The 19,436-nt window shown below is 39.2% G+C and overlaps 1 protein-coding gene across 2 annotated transcripts in view; it reads right to left on the reverse strand.

Annotated features, from left to right (window-relative positions):
* gpr158a (G protein-coupled receptor 158a) overlaps nt 1–19,436 on the reverse strand; it is a 106,304-nt gene that overhangs the window by 69,710 nt on the left and 17,158 nt on the right. The gene's annotated exons all lie outside the window — the stretch shown is intronic.

Consider the following 19,436-nt stretch of genomic DNA (forward strand, 5'->3'; position numbering starts at 1 on the left):
TGCAAATTGTAGCCTCTTTTTCCTATTTGTAGTGGAGATGAGTGGTACCCGGTGGGGTCTTCTGCTGTTGTAGCCCATCCGCCTCAAGGTTGTGTGTGTTGTGGCTTCACAAATGCTTTGCTGCATACCTCGGTTGTAACGAGTGGTTATTTCAGTCAAAGTTGCTCTTCTATCAGCTTGAATCAGTCAGTCCATTCTCCTCTGACCTCTAGCATCAACAAGGCATTTTCGCCCACAGGAATGCCGCATACTGGATGTTTTTCCCTTTTCACATCATTCTTTGTAAACCCTAGAAATGGTTGTGCGTGAAAATCCCAGTAACTGAGCAGATTGTGAAATACTCAGACCAGCCCGTCTGGCAACAACAACCATGCCACGCTCAAAATTGCTTAAATCACCTTTCTTTCCCATTCTGACATTCAGTTTGGAGTTCAAGAGATTGTCTTGACCAGGACCACACCCCTAAATGCATTGAAGCAACTGCCATGTGATTGGTTGATTAGATAATTCCATTAATGAGAAATTGAACAGGTGTTCCTAATAATCCTTTAGGTGAGTGTACATTGTACATCACCTCATTTCTCAAATACTCTAAATCGACTCTAAAATGACTAAATCCGAAGATCGAAGATCTCTAAATCCCTCCTTTCTGCGAGCCTGTTCTGCTCTGATTGGTCAAATGGCCCAGTCTGATGTAATTGGTCTACCGCTTATAGACCCCTTTTCAGTTGGTAAACATGGTGACTTTTTTTTGTGGGCGGGGCTTAGGTGGAGGCAGAACGATCCCTCTGGCTGCTTCACTAACGTTAGTGCGCAAGTTTTGTTAGCTTGTTTGTTAACAATGACTGGAGAAAATCCGATTTGATCTTAATGTGCAAGGTCACTCACTGTCCAGGACCGCGATTGTTATTTGCAAAAGTTAATTTTAACGGACATCCCAGATTGGCTGACCCGAACACGCTCAGTCAATGGATGGACGATCTAACGTCAACGCTACCTCCGGTTGAGTGGCCTGACTTCTACACCTACCCGATAGAGAAACCGAGGGTAAAGAGAAACTGAGGGCATATACATATTTAGATGCCTATAACTGTACTAAATGGTCACGTACAAGACTTGTGTGGTAGCCTACGATCCGCAGTTCTGCCTAGCCAGCGCCAAGGCCAGACAGAAGATGACAATGTCAAGAGTGACATTACGGTGCAATTTTAATGATGTGAATGTTTTCTAGAAATAAAAATTCCAGATACAGCATATTCATTTTTTAACTATGTATTTGATTACACTTTCTTACCAGGTTCTTCAAAAAGTCTAATCACAATCAATCAAAACAATGTATACAATCATAGATGATTCACAAATAATCACGATAAAATTTCAAATTGGAGCCTGTAACAGTTACTCCGTCGATTCTTGCACCCAACAACACAACAAGATGACATTTAATAACAATAATAATAATTTAAGCTCCTTATTATGTAGCCGAATCTGTGCTGGTTTGTATTGGCCGCCTCCTGTTTTCCGTTTGTTTTGCCTCCAGCTAACGCTGTGACGTAATTGTGACGTCGGCGCAAAAGGGGTCTATAGAGCGTTTCAGAAACTCCGGAGGTAGGAAGCTAAAGCTCTCTACATTAGCTCTCAAAATTCCTCTAAATCAGCATTAACAAGTGTATGTCAATCAGCAAACTGATGTGCCACTATATTTCTAATTGATTGAAGTTCACATTTGGGAACTGTATCGTTAACTGTATCAATAACAGCGCATACGTTAGCTGAGCACTAACGTGAATGACTGATATAACATTAAAGTTTGTAAAACAAATCTTGCTCCATCCTTTATCATTACTCAAAGTACTAAGAACGACAGACAATCTGCATCGATTAACACAGTCTTAGGTAATAGGGGGCTGACAATGTCAGGGTTCTGTCACTTCAGTCTAGTTTATTTCTTAGTTTTGAGACAGAGCCCTGACGCTTCTGTATTGTCTTGTTTTTGTGTGAGTTTTGAGCGTGCTCAAGCCGTGCGCTTTCTTGTCGGGGCGTTCCTTGTTTCATATTTGGCACTCACGTCTAGCTTTATTTTGGTTCTGTGTCGGGATTCGGACATTCATGCTCCGAGTGTTTGTGTCCAAGTGCATTCGCTCATTCTCGTGCCCGCTATTTTTTGTTGTGTGCGGTTTTGAGTATGCTCTGGCCGTGTTTACATCAGCCGAATGCTTTCATGTTATGTTTTGTCTTGTGCTGTGTAGCACGCAGCTTGTGTCTTTCACTGGCTGTGTGCTTTCATGTTGTCATGTTTTGTGTGAACACGCGGCTTATGTATGTACTCATTAGCTGGGTGTTCATGTCTCGGTTTGTTTGAGCACACGGCTTGTGATTGTGTTTGCTGGCCATGTGTTCATGTTTTTGTCATGTTTGGTGTGAGCACATGGCTTGTCATCTGTGTTTCCTTGTGCCATGTGCTCAATCTGTCGATTGTCTAACCCCGCCATCTTGTTACCTGATTATTGGTTCATTTGCTCCACCTGTATTCCCTCGTTACCTGCCTTGTTGGCTCACTATTTATTCTCCCTGTGTTTGCAGTCCTGTGCCAGATTGTTGTTGTATATCTACTGTTGAAAGTCAAGCCAGCGTGAAATCACAATGTGGAGGAAGTGAAAAATGAGTCGTTTCAGCAGCTTAGTTTCAACAAATGCTCTTTTTATATTTGTAGTACAATGACCTCTTATATGTTAAAAGATCTAAGAAAATTTGATTAATGTCAAGACCTCTTTAAGAAAAAGTGAGGAGTCAAAATAATTGTCTGTGATAATCGACTGCATGCAATAACCAAGAATATTCCTTAAAGACCAACTCTTGTGTTTTGGCTTAATTAAAATTCGGCCTCAATGTCACCTGATGACATGAGCTTAAAAAAGAAAGTGAATTTCCAGCCACATGTATTTAATCTTCAAATCATTTCCCAGTTAAATCATAGTCAGATTCATTCTCTATACACCCAATTAAAGTAAGCACTGCTACACAGACACGACTGGAGGCTACACTTTAACAAAGACACATCCTCTGCCCATCTGACAAACATCATTAGGCAGAAATAGCCCGTCTTCTTTAATTGCAGCATCAGGCCGCAGCTGATGACCCTGTATTTGGGTTTTGAGGGGGTGAGTATTTCACTGACAAATGCAATTAATTGTTCGGGATTATTATCAGGTCAGAGCATATATGTCACAGAGATTTAATTTCATCAATACTGAAATGAGGCCTAATATAGTGTGTAGCACAGAAATTGTCCAGAATGTAGAGCAACAACCAATCAAGTACATATTTCATTGGGACATATTCACTAATAAAATTAATAATTTTATTTATGCAAAATAAAGGAATATCTATTATAAAAATGTTGGTTTGTCCCCAACTGTCCAAAGAAATATATCATATGATGTAAGACTGCAGTCTTGTCATGTTAGTTCAGGTTAATGTTAATACTTAACTACAGCATAATTATGGACCCTTAAAATAAAGTGCTTCCCAAATGAAATTAACATGAACAAAGATAATAAATTCTTTAGAAGTATTGTTCGTTCATGTTAAATAATGTAATTAATTAATGTTAACAAATGGAACCTTGTTGTAAAGTGTTACTTTACTAAAGTGTTCTCATACTTCAGCATAATTTATCAGGATAGGATATGTTAGAAATATAACAAAACCCCATCATGTCATGGTCTTGAGTGTGTTCAAAATATCCAGGTACCTAGTCTAGGGTTCACTTGATGTGTCTCATGATTACACTGGGCCACATGGGAACCCCCGGATGGATTATGGCGTGATGTTTGCAGTGCTGGAAGCCTCCCGTGGGGATGGAGGAGATCAGGCTATTTTTACAATCAGACCTGCAGCTGACACTCACGCTAACAGCAGATCTCACGTCACATACAGTACACATTTCACATGAAAGCCAATATGTCAATACCTGATTCTTCACTTCACCCTTGTTACTTCGGTTGTAGGATGATATAAATTCTCAGTATTTTAAAGCCTTTTGATCTCAATATTTATGCATTATTTAAACACAGCCATTGTCTTCCAGGTGACTGCCATCTTGTTAAAGGTAGAGGAGACAATCTTCGGGGGAGTGATTATAAAATCCTGCTATGCTCATCTTGATTGGTCTGACCCTCTGTCACACTCAGGCTTGGAGGCAATGACCAGATCTGAGGTAAAACTCAAACAGGTAGGTTTATTTGCAGATATGGCAGTAACACAACGTAATAAATCACAATCTATTTATTGATCATAGGAATGATGTGTATCCCACTTCCCACCCTTTGAGGGCAGGAAAACAGTGTTTTCTTGTGGGTGGTCAGGCAGATAGCAGGGATCAGATTGAAACAGCATTAGTCAATTACAAGCTGTTCTGTTGACACCTATTTTAATGCGGCCGGGGCAGCTGCTGCCGGTGCTGTCGAGCAGATGAAGTCTCTCTCTCCTCTATGAAGATGAATGGCCTGAGCACTCGCCGAGGACACTGTCGTTCACCATTACAGCCAGTCAGCCGCGCAGCCAGTGAAATGAGGAAGAGAGGGGGGAAATGAAGCTCGCTAAGTGGGGCTCAGTCAAACAGACTGAAGCCCTGAGCAAACAAACATGTTTATCCTTAGCCATTTTCTAGCGGCTCATTACATCAGAGTCACTATCAGATCTGAGGATGGGAAGGAACATCACAGCATGCTGACAAGCCGTGAGGTTACGGTTATGGAGCCGACAGAGCAGGGGACCACTAAGGGGGAGTCGATGAAGCAGGGGACCAGTAAGGCGGAGCACGACAGAGCGGGGACCACCAAGGTGGAGACGACGGAGCAGGGGATCACCAAGGCGGAGCCGATGGAGCAGGGGACAATCAAGGCGGAGCCGACAGAGCAAGGGACCACTAATGCGGAGCTGACAGAGCAGGGGACCACCAAGGCGGAGCCGATGGAGCAGGGGACCACCAAGGCGGAGTCGACAGAGCAGGGGACCACAGAGGCGGAGTCGACAGAGCACGGGACCACAGAGGCGGAGCCGACAGAGCAGGGGGCCATCAAGGTGGAGCCGATGGAGCAGGGGACCACAAAGGCAGAGGAGAAGACCACCAAGGCAGGGTCGGCGGAGCTGTAGACCATGGCAGGGCCGAGTCATAGAGCCTAGAGAGTTCAGGTCTGACCTCTGTGATTTTAACAGAGCATTTAGGGGCCACAGAGAGTTCTCCATAGCACAAAGAGTCCAGAGATGGCCTCTATGGTGTGACGGAGCACAAAAAGACCAAAGATGGCCTCCTTGGCCATGACAGGGAACATACAGAGACAAGGAAAAGACAAGGAAAGTCTGGCGTGACTGCCATGACATGAAGAGTCTCTGGTGTGATAGTGGAAGTGGGTTCGTGTTCTAGGTCAGTGGTGTGCGAGTGGCGATCTAAGTCCTCCATGGTGAAGGAGGACCCACTCAACCGAGAGCTAGATCCAAGTACTGTGCCAGGTTCCAGCAGGAATCTCCCCCTGGCATCAGTCGGCTGATGTTGTAGTCCAATTCACTTCGAAAACAGTCCATTATAACAGTTACCTCTTCCCAATAAAAAAGATGGCTATATCTTAGAAACACCTCCATAAAATCCTGCAGCGAGCGTCCATCTTGACAGATACCGCACAATTACTCCGCGGTGTGGCTCTTTACTGCTGCTAGATCCATTTTCTGGGTCGGTCATTCTGTTATGGTTGTGCAGGGAATAGGAGAGACAAGGATCTAATTGTATAATATTGAGGATAATATTGTTATATTATTATAACTATAATATAACAAGAGGCTAAAGAGGGGCAGGTGTGGATAATGACATACTATGGAAACTAACAAGGGTAACTATGGTAACAAAGTAAAACAGGAACTAAACACAAGTAGTGAACACTAGGAACAATAGGAACTGAAAATATACTTCAAAGTAAAAGTCCTTGAGCCCAAAGCAGGGGAATTGTTACAAAAAACTATTTATAATAACTGCTGTTCGTTAGAACATAACAACTGCTGTTCTTTAGAACTTTCTATACACAGAAAAAATCCTGAAAATCTTGTTTCCACCAAATATATTAAGCAGCACTACTATTTTCAACACTAAAAAAACCCATTCATTTACCCGCCTCGAAGAAGTGGTTGAAAGTGGACAAAAGCGACTGGTAATTAATTACCAGATGTATATGGGTATTGTGCCTCCCTCGTCTACTTGTGATCCGATCGACCAAAACGCATCTTAATATCAGGTGTAAACACAACCTTACACTTTCACACATACTGTTATTTTTACTGTATTTTTGATCAAATAATAAATAACTTTAATGAGCATAAGATATACTTTTAAATGATAGTGTATGAATATATACTTTTAAATACTTTTGAATGGTAGTGAATATATATTTTGGCTCTGAGCATAATTATAGTTCATTACAATGTGAGATGTGCTTCAGATAAGCTGAAGAAAGTCAGGATTTGCCATGTGGAAGTTATTTGGCAGCACATGCAGCAAGTAGTGTGGGAGTGCGTCCCACAGATGGGTAAAAGTGGATTGTGTGCCAGCCGAGTGATCAGTCACGCTCAAAACTCATGCTCTCATTGTGAGCAGTGTGTGCCTGTGTCAGGGTGCACAGGGACTGTCGCTCGCTCATGTTTCCACTGATCATCACCATAAGCTTTAGCACATGCTCTCGCAAGTAAACTGAAATACAGAACGTCTGATTTCTATTGCTTTTTATCAGTTCCATATTGACATCACATTCTCACTTGTGACTGTAGGATTTTCTTTTTTAAACCATTCAAGTCAATAAAGAAACTGCTTTAAAAAAACAAGAAAAAGAACAAGAAGAACATTTTGGAATTGGAGTAAGAGCCCAGACCTGAATAAAATCTAAAACAAACAACCAAAAATAATACAAAATAATAATGAATTGTCTAGAATAAATTCCCCCAATAATTTGATTGATCTGGAGCTGTTTTGCAAGGGAGTGGGAAAGAGTGGGAAAAAAGAAAAATCAAGATGTGTTAAGTTGATTCAAAAAGACTCAAAGTCAAAACTATCCAAAACAGATGCTTTGTTAAAGTCGACATGAAAACGGAAGTTGCAATAGTCTTTTCTTCTGTTTCTGTTGTGATCTATATCCGAGTAAAATGGCTTCTTAAACTAGAAAAAAAAAGAAAAAGAAGTAGGACAGAACTTGATTTCGTCCATCGGGAATTGATTGGACCATTGGATGCTTGTGTTTGCTATTACTGTGAAGTGACAGTGACTCATGTAAGTGACAGGTTGTTCCACCCTCATGCAAGAGTTATTTAGATTTGATCATTTATTTTGAAAGATTACGAAGGCACATGGATTTAAAAATAATAATAATAATTGCGCACAGATAAATCATTTATAAGATATATTGCAATTTTCCATAAAAAAAAATGTTGATGATGAAAAAAAATCGCTGTTTGGATTTAAATATGGTATATGCTTAAAAGTCTATTATTGGATCATTGCAGTGATTATGTTTCATGTTATATGTTTGGCAACAGTTCTTCTAACCCTAATGGAAATAACCTCAACACATTTATTTCCATCAAGAGGTGCATCAATTTTAGGTCAAGATCTTGTATGGACAATGCAAGAGTCCAGCACTCTGTAAAGTCTCCTCCAGCACATCCCAAAGACTTTCATGACTTTAAGGTCTGGACTCAGAGGTGCCACTTCATGTGTGAAAATTCTCCTTCATGCTCCCTCCCTTCCATTCTTTCACAATTTGAGCCTGATGAATCTTGACATTGTCATCCTGGAATTTGGCCATGATGTGCCTTCCTACATGGCTGATTAAGAAATAAAAAGCTACACACTTCATCAATTAGGGTTAGAAGAACTTTTGCCAAACATATAACATGCTAGAAACATAATACTCACTGCAATAATGATACAATCATAAACTCTTACGTATTTTATTTTTTATTTTATTTTTTTGGTCATGAAGTGTATAATGTACAGTAATAAATCACTTATCTGAGGCTTTTTGGTAACTATTAGCATATTCACTTTGTAACTGCCTTATTTTTTTTTACTATTAATTTTTGGACTGCGGCCACATAAAATCTCATCAAATCAAATCTACTTACAGCTCACGATCAGACTAATTCATTTACACAAGAGGAAACTGCTCCAAGCAGTCACCAAAAAAAAATGTGCACAGCTATTGAATGGTATTGCTGGCCTGGTGCCACACATCTTGATAGAACTGATTGTCATATATTGAGTGTTGCGGCAGTAGTTTTGCCATGACCAAATCAATGTGATTAATGAGTCTTTCTGGTCATGGCTCTGTGTCTATAGCAAGCATTCCCTCATGGGTGCTTTATAAATGGAGCAGTATACGCTATGCCACTGTCAGTAATTCTTTCATATCAGCATCCTATAATCATATTCATTTACACAGTCTATAAATAGAGACATTATGACAGCATATTGAAAGAGGAGATCAGTTTATCATGAATGAACCAGGAGCTGGCATGATACTTTATGAACACTGTGACAGTCGGAACATGCCAAGGCAACTTGTGAAATTTTGACTCTATCTATGGACACAAGTGGAAAAGAAACAACAAAGTGAAATCAGAAAGGAAAACAAACAAAAGTGCTTGCTTGGTAATCATCACTCTTAATATTTCTCACATTGGGTCTCATTCATGAAACACGAGCAGAACGAATTTTTGTGTAAATCGTGTGTAAAGTGGTTCTGGCGTAAATTTTCGGATTCATTAAAATGTTCGTATTTCCCAAATGTTAGTTGGTACGAAAGAAATCTACACCTGCTCCCAGCCACGCGTAAATAGTACGTTTAACATCCGAACGTTTTGCTCATTAATAAACTGCATTTTAATTCAACGTAATCGGGTACATATTTACACAGCATTTTGAAAAAGTATTATATATAGTAATTACATACGGTTTTTCTTTTTACTTGTATTACGAGAGCCAGTAATAGCATCTGCAAAAGGAACACAAGTCCACAAGTTTTTTTTATTTTTTTATATTCAAGCTGTTTTTTTTTTGTTTTGTTTTTTACAAGTCCGCAAGTTACAAGTGTTGCAGTCAAGCTTCATGTCGAACCATTTTCTTTTCACTTCTGGGACTGTTCGATTAAAAGATGAAACTCCATTAACTGCATCTGTAATATGCTGCCAAGCATTTTTACCTAAAGCATGTAGCCTATTACCTAAAAAAATCCTTTTTTTTTAGGACCTGATACGCCACTATGTACGCTTGAAAATAAAATGTGGCGTTTTGAATGAACTTCTGATAATAAAACTTCAATTTCTGCATCTGAGAAATTTCTCTTCTTCATTCGCTTTTTTTTTTTTTTTCTTCCAAAATTATACATGTAATAATACAATAGCATTCGCTTTTGAGAAGACATGTTGAAATCCTTCGTTTCGTGTCATAATATGATGCCCATATATAGCTGTCAGTCGGTTTTAATTGGCGGGATTTATGGTAATTGAGAATGAGCGTGCACGCGCGTCCCATTTACGAGTGATTGGAATTCATTAACCCACACACACATTTCACTATCAAATCTGACGTTTACGAAGTATTTGTGAATCAGGAGAAGAATTTTCGGGAATGTCTCTTTACGCGCAAATCACTCACATATTTACTCGTATATTTACGAATGTTTCATGAATGAGACCCAGTGATTTGAACAATAACCTAAAACAAAGTATTAATCTTTGTCGTGTAACTCATTCTCTCCATTTGTGCTACAGACATGGATTTCAGTTTTTCACTAGCAGAAAAAAAAAAGAAAAAAAAAAGGCAGGTTAGCAGAGATATTAAAGAGGCAATATTATGCCCTTTATCAGAGTCTTGATTTTGTTTTTGGGGTCTACTAGAATAGGTTTTCATGCGTGAATGTTTAAAAAACATCTATTTTTCACATATTTTACATTGTTTCAGCACCTCTCTTCCCAATCTGTCAGTAAAGGTCTGTTTAGTTCCGTTCTCTGTGAAGCCCCTCCTTCCGAAAAGCGCAATGTGCTCTGATTGGTCAGCTGGACCAGTGTAATGTGAATGGTCAACCGCTTTAAGCCTGTTTCAGAAATGTCATGCCTCTTACCATAACCACGAGTTTCAATGCTCTACTAACTCAATTCAACCAGGGCCCCCTTTATTTTACGTATGCCTTGGGTGGGAATTATTTGAATGAGGAATATTGTGACTTGTGCATTCCTGGAAGAAAACTCAAGACTTCAATGGACCCTTTTCACATTTCTGGGGTTCTCGGGAGTGGTAGTCATCACAGGCTACGTCTACATTAATCCGGAAACAATTTCGCTTTTTGAGTTTTCAAAAAGTTTCTTGTCCAAAAAAAAAAAGAAAGTCGGAAAACGCAAAAATTCGCGAATGTGCAAACTCTCATAAAGACTCACTGAGATCAAACAGACAGAACAAGACATTTTTAAAGTTATCATACAATTCTTCATGACAGGATCATTTTATTTAGCAAAATATCTCCCCATTCACTAAAGCATCCAGGTCAAACTCAATCACCATTATTTGTTTGGTCTATAAAGCAATTGTGAGTAAATTTTCTGTCATCTTTGCAGGACTCTGATATGAAGAGTGTGCAAAGTAACATTTTAGCAACTATTTGAAAGTTAATTGCACATAACAGACACATTACCTGTATAAACATAGATATCTATCTGTACAATATGCGTTACATGACTAAACATACGTCATCGTTTTCAAATACCCCAGTTTTCAACACACAACAACACGAAAATGGCATTTTCAAAAACTCAGAATCAACTCAAAATGGAGGAAAAGATGCATTTTAAAACGAAAACGCATTATTGTGGACAAGGCCATAGTTGAGTAAACTTCTATAGCAGTGAATGGAAGACAACAGCAAATATTTTGGTTTCACTTTATTTTGATGGTCCCTTTAACACATTCTGTTGACTATAAGTAATGTTGCACCTACATGTCTACTAACTCTCATTAGAGTGTTAATAGACTGGTAGGGTTAGGGTTAGATTAAGTTGACATGTAGTTGCAAAATTACTTCAGTAGTTACAAGTCAGTAGAGTGTCTGTTGGAGGACCAGGACCATCACAATAAAGTGTTTTCAGATATTAAGCAGACAGTCTAACTTATACTCCAATGAAATTAGTTGATTAGTTAACATATAGTTGCAAAGTTACTTATAGTCAACAGCACGTTCAAAAGGAACCATCAAAATAAAGTGTTACCAATATTTTTTGTATTTGCATTTGCTCTAATAGCAAAAGAAAAAATCAGAAGAGAGAAAGATGTCAAATTTGCCATCACTCTCCCTTAGTCGTTGTATAAGAAACAGCCTCGCAACAGCACTAATTCCCTTTTTGTCAATTACTGTCAAGGTAATTTAACACAAAATATGACATTATAAAAGTGTATTCGATTTTTAAAAGATTAAAATATTAAAAACTTTACTTGATTTGCAATGTTGATAACTGTGGAAATGTGTCATCACATTCCATGAAAAGGGTCCATCGAGGCTTTTCAGGGAGTTCAGAAACAGTGCTTACTGATATAGAGAATAACTCCCTTTGGAGGGACTTGTGCTTTGTCACTTTGCAGACCTTTATCATGCTCAAACAGGTCCTCTTTAAAATTCTATACTATTTTGTATAAATAAATTAAAAATAAAACTCTAAAAAGTTAAACCCATCATATTTAATTGCACGTAAAATAAAACGTCTCTTAGACCTTGTCCACACTAATACATTTTCATTTTAAAACGCATCTTTTTCTCTCCGTTTTGGCCTTTCGTCCACATTGAGACGGCGTTTTAGTCGACGAAGACGGAGCTGTTTGAAAACGCTCTCCCAAGTGGGTAAATTTGAAAACACTATTTTCGCGTTGTAGTGTGGACTGTGAAAACTGAGGTATTTGAAAACGATGATGAATGTTTAGTCACGTGATGGATATTGCACCCATTGATATCAATGGTTATACAGGCATTGTTGTGCCAGCTATATATTTTCATAGTATTGCTAAAGAGAAATGTTCCTTTGTGCAGTCTTCATATTGCATTCCTGCAAAGATCACTGAAAATTTACTCGCAATTGCTGTTCTGCGGCAGAAATGATGACAACTGCATTTTAGACCATGTGATCTGAGTGCAACCTGGACTTAACACTGATTGGTGAAATATTTTGCTAATAAAATGATTGTGCCAGAACTTTATTATGTCTGCTCTCTGTGTTCTCTTGTGAACTTTTAGTATGTTTTAGGAATGATTTAAGATTTTTTAGATGTTTCAATGTGGATGAGCAACTTTTGGAAAACGCTTGAAAATGAAAAACAAAATTTGAAATGAAAACGCAGTTTTCAAATGTATCCGGATTAATGTAGACGTAGCCTTATACCATAACTAAGAAACGTACTGTACTGTAGCCTACAGAATACAACAGAAACTTGAAGTTGAGCTTTCTTGACTAAAGGTGAGATCACATTTACCATTGGTGAATTTTTGCAGTTATAATCCAGTAATTTCAAGAAGAATCCATGAGATCATAATTTCAAAAGACTTCCCCATGCTTAGTTTGCAATGCAGAAAACTGCTTGGTTTGAAAGTGACATTTTTGCATAGCAATATACTAGCAACCACTGGCTAGAACTCCTGAGCAACCATGTAACATCCAGTAAGAACATATAGTTAAGCCAAAGACTATAGAATTACACAAGACGCGTCACTCATATTGTTTTGAATGGGGAAAAGTGCAACGCTCAATATGGCGGAATAAGTCCTGCCTTCTAAATAAGAGCCAATCGCTGATTGGTAAAGTCATTGTGTCACTGCAGCTACCATCAGAAGTGCGCTTCCACTGCGCATGTGCATTAGCTTGATCCAGCCGGAAAAATTACGTTTTCTGTCATGATTTGAGCATTTAGAACAAAATTTAGGAGACAATTGCTTTCAGATTTCATTGGTGATTTCAAATATGAAATGTAATCGTAAGCTTGGCAAACAGTTTTGGAGAATTTGATGTTATCCCATTCAAAAAGAAAGGAGCTGACAGCAACCACCACAAATGCCTCATGTTTTTGTGGAGAAAAGTATTGCACGGACAAGCACCAATCACATTTTTCATTTACAGTAGTTTGATATACTTTTAAAAAGCACCCATATTCCTGCCTCTTTGAAACATGAGATTTTCTTCCCACATGTGTCCTTTATAAATTTGCAAACTTAATCTGTGCTTCTACTTTTAGAGCAGAATTGTATAAGGGAGAGTAGTTTACTCATAAAAGTCTATACTGTGAGGTTAGTAAAGATGGCTATCTTTAATGGCACTTCCTCTGAGCTTCTCTGTACCTCGTTTCCTCATTAGTACTGCAGCCTATCGAAACCATACATCCCTGTCATACAGCGAGCACAAAAAAAGAGAGCTCAACAGATATTTCATTTCACACTAAATCTTTTTTTCTTTAACACAACCTACAGAGAGAGATAAATGGAAGGAAAAGTAATTACTCCACTGGTGGATGTATTTCTAAATATCAAACTTCAGAGGGGGTTCAAACGCACAGGCTCATCTGTTAAGTTCAGTGCCTTAAAGTAGCAATAACAGCAGCGTATGATCAATGCAAAACCAGCAGGTGTGTGACTCACCAGGAAAAGATCAATTCAAAGTGCCGCTGAAAATAGCATGGCTATTTCACCAATCTCCAAATAGAAAACGTGTCTTTCAGTCATGCATGTTTGTGTGTGTTAGGCACTTTCTGCTTTTCTACTATTTATACCCTGACGGATATTTGTCTGTCTTGTCTAATTTTGGCCTTATTGTATGACTAACTGTACGGATATGCTGTTTACTCTTGTCTGGTTGGGTGTACAGCACAGAAAAAACAAAAATGCCACAAGATTTTTACATTTTCCGAAGAAGATTTCTGTTTGTCGTTTTTCTTTTTTAACAGCTGTTAAAGGGGTCATGACATGACATGACATACCCCTGTCCCATCTCCACCACAATAAATGTGGGGGGATCACACACTTTACTTTGTAGTATGTATATCTATCCACTTGGTCAATTATTAAGATCTCTCGACCTTATCCCTTTTACGCTGATGATACACCGATTTATATCCATTCAAGACCAGGTCAGCAAGTGGACGTTGTGCATCTTTCAAACTGTATTGCTGAGATCAAGATTTGGACATCCAATAATTTTCTGTCTTTAAATGGCTCAAAAACTGTTGATGGTGTTGCCTTGGAGTTTCAGAGCAAATTAAAAAATCTTGGTGTCATATTTGATGCCACACTGTCATTTGAGCCTTTTGTGCAGAATACAGTTAAGACATCCTTTTATCACCTCAGAAATATAGCATGTTTACGTCCTATGTTGTCCTTCTCAGTTGCTGAGAGGTTGATAAACTCTTTTGTCTTTTCACGTATTGACTACTGTAATGATCTTCTAGCTGGGGTATCTAAATCATCAATTGACAAACTGCAATATCTACAAAATTCAGCTGCTAGAGTATTGTCTGGGGTCAGGGCTAGGGATCATATCACCCCTGTCTTGGAGTCTCTGCACTGGCTACCTGTCAGGTACCGTATTGATTTTAAAATCCTTATGTTGGCATATAAATCTTTGCACAATCTGGCTCCTCAGTACTTGACTGATTTATTAATGCCTTACACACCATGTCGTAATCTGCGTTCCTCTCAGAGTGGTCTCTTGGTTGTTCCCAAGACACGGCTTTGTTCTAGGGGTGATCAAGCATTTTCTGTCTATGCTTCTAAGCTTTGGAATTCTCTCCCGGCTGACATCAGGGAAGCAAATACGTGACTTTTAAATCTCTTCTTAAAACATTTTATTTTAGGATTGCTTTTACTTGATTTTCATTTTTGTGTTTATTTTTGTATTTAAAGTGTGTAGTTTCTCTGTTGTTATGTTTGCCTGTAAAGCGCTTTGAGAAAGCAACTTTTAAAGGCGCTATATAAAATAAATGTATTATTATCAGGAGGCTTTCGCTAGGCGCTGTTAATTTGGATCCCAATCAGTACGGTACGTCCGACTATGTTGATCGTGACCGAACTGAAAGGGAACGTCTCGGTTACGTATGTAACCCTTGTTCCCTGAAGGAGGGAACGGAGACCACTAATGCTGGACCACCGCTCCGCTCGGCTCCTCAGCGAAAAACAAATGGTGCATCCGCTTCCGTATTTATACCCGCGCTGCGGGGCAGAGTGCGAGATGCAAATCTCACACACCAATGTGCATTGGCTAATTTTATCAATACTCGAAGATGACAGGCTCCCTAAGCGTGATCCCAATCAGTACGGTACGTCCAACTACGTCTCCGTTCCCTCCTTCAGGGAACAAGGGTTACATATGTAACCGAGACGTTCTTGTTAGTTTCTAGGCATTGTTATGTGGTTGCTAGGGTATTCAGAAAGATTGCCAAATCATTACATTCCTATAGTTCACACAGTAGAGTATGATACTATCAACACCAAGGTCATGGGTTTGATTCCCAGGAAATGGAAGAATTACAGAAATACATATACCTTGAGTGCAATGTAAGATGCTTGGGATAAAAGCGTCTGACAAATGCATAAATGTAACATGTAAACATTGAGTTCTGAGTGTTTTTGGGACCATATTAGATGGTTGCCAGGGTGTTCTGGGAGGTTTCCAGAGTTTTGTCATGTGGTTGCTAGCATGCTCTAAGTGGTTGTCAGTGCATTGCTATGCAATTGCTATGTTGTTCTGAGTTCCGTTCTTACAGTGATGGTTGCTAGGGCCACGTGTTCTGATTTATTTTTAGTTTCACAATGTTATGTGATTGCTTGGGTGTTCTGTATGGTTGCTAAGGTGGATGCTGAGATGTTCTGAGTCTTTCCTTGGAGGTCTCTGGGTGGTTTCTCACTGGCTCAAGTCAAAAGAGGCCACCATCAAGTCTGTTTATGGGATGTTTCCACCCATTTCATCATCAACCAGACAAACAAACTATGGGCCCTATCTTGCACAATTGACTTTGTACACTGACGCATGTATCATTCCTATTTTGCACCCGACGCACAGCAAACTTTTCCCTCCACAGACGCATGTCGGTAAATTAGGGAATTAACTTGCGCTCCCGGGGGAGGTTCAGCAAAAAGAGGAGGCGCGTTCTGGCGCAAACGTTCCCTGGTGCTATTTTGCAGTTTCAGAAAACAATTCTGCATTATTCAGATGCTATTTTAAGAGCGCATGCTTGGCCATAATGTTGCATGTGCACAACGTGCATACACTTTGCTTCTCTCATCCACACAGCAGTTCCCATTTTTGCAAACCATACATAATTACAAAGAAAAATATTACCACACAAGGGAAATCATTGTGGTGTCTATGAAGATGTGAAAAAATAGGCATAAATCTAGCTTACACATTTACCCAAATTAAATTTAACTGAAGCTAATTTGGGTGGGTTTCTCCCATCCCCATACAATGTCACTTCTCTGTCTTTTACAGCCCTGACGAGAACGTCGGTCTCCTCGGCTGTGAACCGCTCCTGGCGTGCGTCTGGCAAATCCGCCGTTATAATAGCAATCCGCCATGGAACAAGCACACCTGCTTTTATAGGGAATGTGAGATGACGCTCTGATTGGTTTATTTCACGTTACGCCCAAACCACACCTATGAGTAATGTAGCTACTTCAGACCAACCCATTTTAGATTTGTATCGGGCACAAGAGTCATTTATCCCGCCGGTATAATAGCAACAGCGCCCGAGATCCGCCCACAAAGTTACTTGCGTTTCGCGTTTGATACTTGCATTTTAGATCGTTAAAATAGGGTCCTATATCTGATTTCTTAGAAGATTAATAGCCTAAATATCCTTAATTAGCTGCATGATTTAATTTGTTATTATTATGCGAGTAGCACAATAACTACACATCAAAGCTTAATACTCAAGGTTAGAGTTCGTTCAGATCACTAAGGCTATAATTAGCAATAAAAATAGTGATGCTTGTCTTACATAGTAGGATGTTTTAGCATGCATAACCAGACCTTCAACCACAATGGCTAAATGCATATTCAGTATCGGATTACACATTCCGGAAGTCTTTGCTAATGATATTCTTGAAGTACTGTAGGAAATCTCTGGTTTGGCATAAACAGGATCAGTGGCATGTTGGCTGTAGTTTCATCAGACATCCGAGATAATGAGAACGTATTACAGCTTTTTTGCATACGTTGTGCCTTCTGGTACAAAGCAGCTATATCACATTACAACAAAATTCCTGATTGAAATGCAGTTTTGAGCTCTATTTATAGTCCGCTTCACCGTCACCAGACCTGTGCTACGAGGGGAAGATGGAAGCTATTATGACAGAGGTCACAATTCAATTGCATAAAGTGAAGATGATGTGTCGCTATGTGTGGTACGCTCAACTGTGTCTCGCACACGCACACTGTGCAGTGTCCATCAGGAGGCCGAGCACACAAAGAGCTTTCTCAATTATTCAGTGCACCCTGTGCAATCTATTACATCACATCCATTATGAAGGAGCCAGACCTTAAAAATCTATTCTCTTTATAACTGCAATCCTCCAAGCATCAGGTTAACAGGATTAAGACACAGCAAAATCATTCACCGCTGATCCAGAAGGTCAAAGATATATATAAAAAATGTCTTTTGTTATTCAAAATAACAGCAGGATGAACACCATGAATCAAGGGCTGAAACCAGAATTTGAGATGGCATGGTGCTGTGCAATGATGTGATTTTTTGACTGCCGTAAGAGGTCCTGGAGAGTTCAAATTGTTTATGTTCTGCAGCGAACCAGAGATATTAAAGGAATAGTTCATCCAAAAATGAATATTCTAACATCATTTATCCAAAGTTTTGATGTCAAACAACATTGGTTCCTGTGTATCTTATGATGCAACTGACACCAAACACAAAGCAACATGGTCTGCAAATAATGCCTAACAAGTCTGAATGTTTTAGGACAGGGATGTCCAATCCTGCTCCTGGAGGGCCACTGTCCTGCAGAATTTAGCTCCAACTTGCCTCAACACACCTGCCTGGAAGTTTCTAGCATACATAAAAAGATCTTGATTAGCTGGTTTGGTTGTGTTTAATTGGGTTGGAGATAAACTCTGCAGGACAGTGGCCCTCTAGGAGCAGGATTGGACATCCCTGTTTTAGGAGAGTATTAACAGCGATATGAGAGATTCAGTGGGGCCTATTTTAACTATCTAAGTGTTTATCTAACGGTTTAAAGTGCAAGGTGCAAGTTCACTTAGTGCATGTCCGAATCCACGTTTGCTAGTTTAACGACGGTAAAAATGGTTGGGGCGCACGGCACATGGTCTAAAAGGGTTGTCACTATTCTCTTAAAGAGTAATGGGTGTGTTTTGGGCGTCACATGAAATAAACCAACCAAAGTCTCATCTCCCATTTGCTTTAAAAGCCAGTTGCGCTTGCGTCATGGCGGATTCGCTATTTACATGGCGGAATTCGCAAGCGGAAAAACTGAACGCTTCTACAGAGCGCAAAAGGATCAGCTGAGCTTGTGCGCGAGGTTAAAGCATGCAAGCAGACCATCTACCGGACAAGCCAGATTCCACCATATCTTTATGGACACAATATTAGTCTTTCACATTGTAATCCTTTTATTTTAAATATTTGGAATGTTTGTATACCCTGTGTGTGTAATGAGCAGAGTGGAAGCGCGTTGTGGACCCGCCTATAGGCGCACATTACTAACGTGCTCTTTAAATAACAAAAAAAAAGATTGCGCCATTGACCTTAGACCAGGTTTTTGTCGGTCAATGGCAGAGTCTATTTCAGTTGCCTCAAAATAGCAATGCATCAACAATGGGCCTGAACACGCCTCGTTTTCAGACCAGCACACCCATGGGTGCAAAAATGGGCGCAAATGCAATTGCTATTTAAACAACATGGCGCAGGACGTGAAAATGATAAGTGAGTCGGACTGAAACTAGCAAAAAACACTTGCGTCGCGCCTGGCGCTGCATTGCGCCAGGTATATGACAGGGCCCAATGGCTTTTAGCATTAATTGCATTGACACACCATTATTATTTTTTACTCTTTTGAGCTGTTTATAATCTATCTTATATCATATACGAAGATTTGGAAGTTGTGTGGACTACTTGTACTTACAACCCTATTTTTGAATGATATAATATAATATAATATAATATAATATAATATAATATAATATAATATAATATAATATAATATAAAAAAAAAATCTTAAATAATAAATAAAACAAAAAAGTTTTATAGTTTAAATTTATATTAAATGCAATTAGCTCAACCACTTTTTTGATCCACTTAAGTAGGGCTTAAAGACATCGTCTTTAAAAAAAAAATTACTGC

This window comes from Abramis brama, assembly GCF_963993115.1.
Source record: "Abramis brama genome assembly, chromosome: 24".
Lineage (NCBI taxonomy): Eukaryota > Metazoa > Chordata > Actinopteri > Cypriniformes > Leuciscidae > Abramis > Abramis brama.